Source organism: Hordeum vulgare, chromosome 4H (genome assembly GCF_904849725.1).
Source record: "Hordeum vulgare subsp. vulgare chromosome 4H, MorexV3_pseudomolecules_assembly, whole genome shotgun sequence".
In the NCBI taxonomy this organism is placed as follows: Eukaryota; Viridiplantae; Streptophyta; class Magnoliopsida; order Poales; family Poaceae; genus Hordeum; species Hordeum vulgare.
In genome coordinates this window covers 24,031,576-24,036,771 of record NC_058521.1, presented here as the reverse complement: position 1 = coordinate 24,036,771, position 5,196 = coordinate 24,031,576, and positions in this window count along the sequence as shown.

The window sequence follows — 5,196 nt, the reverse complement described above, 5'->3', positions numbered from 1 at the left end:
GACAACTCCTTTTCTTCATTCCGCACTGCTGTAACTGATGAAGAACAGCTCGACACTGCTACCGGTCCAAGGAAGAAGACTACTCCCAAGAAGCATCACGGCTCTTCCTCAACTGCCACGAAGTGAAGTCTTCACGGACGTTAGTCCTCATTTTGTCCCTTTTTGTCACTTGATGACAAAGGGGGAGAAACTTGAGAGTTAGTCTTCAAGCGGGATATTTTTGGGGCTTATGAACTATATTTAAGTTACAAACTCTTGGCTCTTCTCAAGTTTTTATGTAATGAGTTGTAACTTAAGCCCGATGGTACTCTGACGCTTTTGAACGTTTTTCTTCGCATGCTTATTCCTCAAGTTTTAATGCACGCATGCTGGAATTCGTCAGATACCATCTGTCATCATGCATTTTCATTTTGTTCATATGATATTGTTGGAAATATGCCCTAGAGGCAATAATAAATTAGTTATTATTATATTTCTTAGTTCATGATAATCGCTTATTATCCATGCTATAATTGTATTGATTGGAAACACAATACTTGTGTGGATACATAGACAAAACACTGTCCCTAGTAAGCCTCTAGTTGACTAGGTCGTTGATCAAAGATGGTCAAGATTTCCTGGCCATGGGCAAGTGTTGTCACTTGATAACGGGATCACATCATTAGGAGAATCATGTGATGGACTAGACCCAAACTAATAGACGTAGCATGTTGATCGTGTCATTTTGTTGCTACTGTTTTCTGTGTGTCAAGTATTTGTTCCTATGACCATGAGATCATATAACTCACGGACACCGGAGGAATGCTTTGTGTGTATCAAACGTCGCAACGTAACTGGGTGACTATAAAGATGCTCTACAGGTATCTCCAAAGGTGTTCGTTGAGTTAGTATGGATCGACACTGGGATTTGTCACTCCGTGTGACGGAGAGGTATCTCGGGGCCCACTCGGTAATACAACATCACACACAAGCCTTGCAAGCAATGTGACTTAGTGTAAGTCACGGGATCTTGTATTACGGAATGAGTAAAGAGACTTGCCGGTAAACGAGATTGAAATAGGTATGCGGATACCGACGATCGAATCTCGGGCAAGTAACGTACCGAAGGACAAAGGGAATGACATACGGGATTATATGAATCCTTGGCACTGAGGTTCAAACGATAAGATCTTCGTAGAATATGTAGGATCCAATACGGGCATCCAGGTCCCGCTATTGGATATTGACCGAGGAGTCTCTCGGGTCATGTCTACATAGTTCTTGAACCCGCAGGGTCTGCACACTTAAGGTTCGACGTTGTTTTATGCGTATTTGAGTTATATGGTTGGTTACCGAATGTTGTTCGGAGTCCCGGATGAGATCACAGACGTCACGAGGGTTTCCGGAATGGTCCGGAAACGAAGATTGATATATAGGATGACCTCATTTGATTACCGGAAGGTTTTCGGAGTTACCGGGAATGTACCGGGAATGACGAATGGGTTCCGGGAGTTCACCGGGGGGGGGGCAACCCACCCGGGGAAGCCCACAGGCCTTGAGGGTGGCGCACCAGCCCTTAGTGGGCTGGTGGGACAGCCCAAAAGGGCCCTATGCGCCTAGGAAAGAAAATCAAAGAGAAAGGAAAAAAAAGAGGAGGTGGGAAGGGAAGGAAGGACTCCCACCCACCAAACCAAGTCCAACTCGGTTTGGGGGGGGAGCCTTCCCCCCTTGGCTCGGCCGACCCCCTTGGGGCTCCTTGAGCCCCAAGTCAAGGTCCCCTCCCTCCCACCTATATATACGGAGGTTTTAGGGCTGATTTGAGACGACTTTTCCACGGCAGCCCGACCACATACCTCCACGGTTTTTCCTCTAGATCGCGTTTCTGCGGAGCTCGGGCGGAGCCCTGCTGAGACAAGGTCATCACCAACCTCCGGAGCGCCGTCACGCTGCCGGAGAACTCTTCTACCTCTCCGTCTCTCTTGCTGGATCAAGAAGGCCGAGATCATCGTCGAGCTGTACGTGTGCTGAACGCGGAGGTGCCGTCCGTTCGGTACTAGATCGTGGGACTGATCGCGGGATTGTTCGCGGGGCGGATCGAGGGACGTGAGGACGTTCCATTACATCAACCGCATTCACTAACGCTTCTGATGTACGGTCTACAAGGGTACGTAGATCACCCATCCCCTCTCGTAGATGGACATCACCATGATAGGTCTTCGTGCGCGTAGGAAAATTTTTGTTTCCCATGCGACGTTCCCCAACAAATATGTTATATGTATGCATGATTTACAAGACTCAGGGGGAGATCTCCATGATATAAATCATCAATGTGCATTTGATGTGAAAAGAAAAATCCTCAAGATATGCACATCTTCAGGGGGAGTCTCTCTAAATCTTGATTTCAAATTCCTCAAATGAGTATTTACACTTCATATTTTTGATCCCTGTTGAAGACTTAACCTAATTGTCATCAACCACCAAAAAGGGGGAGATTGTAAGTGCATCTAGTGCCCCTTAGTGATTTTGGTGGTTTGAAGACTTATATGTTAAGTATCTAATGTGTTTGTGAGTGTACACAGGATCTATAAGTCATTGAGGAGTTTGAGATATTTGAAGAATATCGACCCCTAAAAATATATGTCTTCAGTTGAAGAAAGTGGTCTGAAGCTGAAGAAATGAATCGCGAGGAATCTGCAATGAAATTGATATTCCTCGTGAAGATACTGATATTGAGAAGTCCGGTGTGTCCTGAAGAAAATCACTCTGAAGAATTTGAAGCATGAAGATTTACACTTTCTGTTTTATTTTCTTCGCATTTGAGTAATAGGAACACTGTACTGTTAAAGGGGGTCGAAGTTACACTATGGAATGAATTTCCTCATGATGCTCAACCCAAGCCTAATCCTACCAAAATCCTCAAGTGAGGAATACGAGTGACATGAGGACTCTCACAGTTGAGGGTTCTGACCGTTTCGATAGCCACGCCAAGTCATTGGTCTTATCCACTCCAACGGTCATATTATTTATGGGCATTAGTGTCAAATCATGTCGGGATGCTCCCAGGCTATAAATAGCCACCCCCCACAACCACTAGCTGGTTGGCTGCTCCGTTAGAAACTAACACTTGTCATAAGAGCAACCCAATTCCTCAGAGCCTTCGAGAGTAACTCATGAGTGAGGAAATACCCCAAACACCGAAACCACAAACCAAACCTAGTGATTGAGCATCACTGAAGAAGTTGTTCCTGTGTGGGACTGAAGTCTTTTACCTTTGAGGACTGTGCATCCTCCAGACGGTTAGGCGTCATGGTCTAGAGCTTTCCAGCAGTCAATTGTGGATCGCCGTGTGACCAAGTTTGTGAGGGTTTGGAAGTCTGCCCTGAAGACCTACCACGAGTGTTGGGCGAGGACTGTGTGTCCTTAGCTCAAGGAGAATACGGTAGGGACTGTGTGTCCTTTGGTTTCAATACCAAGCCGCTCCAAACCAGATGTACGACTGTCACAACAGTTGGAACTAGGTCATCAACGACTGTCTTCACTGAGAAACGGGTTCTAATTCCTCAACTCCTTACTTTCCTCGTATTATGTGTTGATGACTTTCACTAAGACTGTTTGAAGAATTTGCTGAAGACTTGCTCTGAATTTCCTCAACCCCAAATTCTTCACGTCAGTTAATCCTCATCTGTATTCTGCGTTCCTGCTCACAGTGCAATCTGTTTTCACATTCTTCACTCTGAAAAACTGCTGTTGTGAAACTTTGCACTTCTGATCCTTTACTGTTTCCGCTGTAAGTTAGTCATCAGTGAGGAATTTCCTCAAAAGGAATTTCCTCAGTGATGAAATTCTAAAAATCTCCTATTCACCCCCCTCTAGTCGATATAACGCACTTTCACATCCCAACTAGCAATAAGACATCATCGTTCGGATGCTTTGAGAAAGGAAACAAGTACTACAAGAACGAATCAAGAGATTCATGCCATGATGCAACCTGAAAAGAAAAGACAGGTTTGGGCCTTTGCAAGAAATGAATGCATGAAGTAGATACTTGTTACCGAGACAACATTGGATTGATGTAGTAGATAGTTTTCGTTGATCATCCTAACTTGGCTCCAATAATCACATGGTCTCAACACCTTCCTTATAGGTGAGCCGAGCATCCAACGCATCTCCAATTGTTCGTGGAACAACAAAACAAACAAAATGGTGCCCAAGCTCATTGGGACCAAAGAGTTAGAAAACCAACAATACATAGGACAAACTCCACATACATATGTGCACATAGATATGAATTTGAATTTCATGCACACTTTAGCCAATTTATGACAAGGTGGAGTTTCCCCTATATATTGGGTCAAAGAAAGAAAGCAAGCAAAAGAAGCTATATATAGTAAATATGCATGCTCAAGGCTTTCAAGAATCAACTCAACACAAAGTTGATAATACACCAAAAGACAAGGTATCAAGTGATAATAAGATACCAAACGAAAAACTATCACTTGAAGGATATCAATTAAAGATACCTCAAGGAAAGATATCCATTGACACGTGCCAAATAAAAGGAAACAAGATACAAATTGAAGGAAAACAAACACGAGGTATCTAGTTTCCAAAAGAGAGCTAGGTTCCAACAAACCACACCCTCGACAAATTTTCATGATGGCATGAAGCATCATAAAGAGCAACACTTGCCTCCCATCAACACACACTTGATGGGGATCAATTTTTTTATGATGGTTGAATAAAGAGAGTGTTATAAAGAAAATAGGATAGCTCCCCCAAGGGATGTGCATTATATAGAATTTGCATTTAAATACAAAATGCACAAGATGGAATCATCACTTTCTCTATATCTATAAAAACACTAGACATGTTAAAAATAGATCCACAAGAGGCAAGGAAGACAAACAAAACACAAAATCCAATGTAAAGACGATTAGCAATTTCTACCACATGATGGGAATACCAATTGTCAAAGACAAGAAGTGTTTTGGAAATAATACTCATTGGTAGATCACAAATATATCCAACATCATCTTTGCCCCTAAAACGCAAGCAAATGACACTTGTAGAGCTAACATGCAACCTAGGAACAAGATAATTTACAATATCAACACTAAGTGGCAATACCTCAAATGTACACATTTTCTAGGCTTGTAATATGCACATAGCATGTTACTCCCCCATAATGTGATAACCCAACAATATTAACAAGTGGCA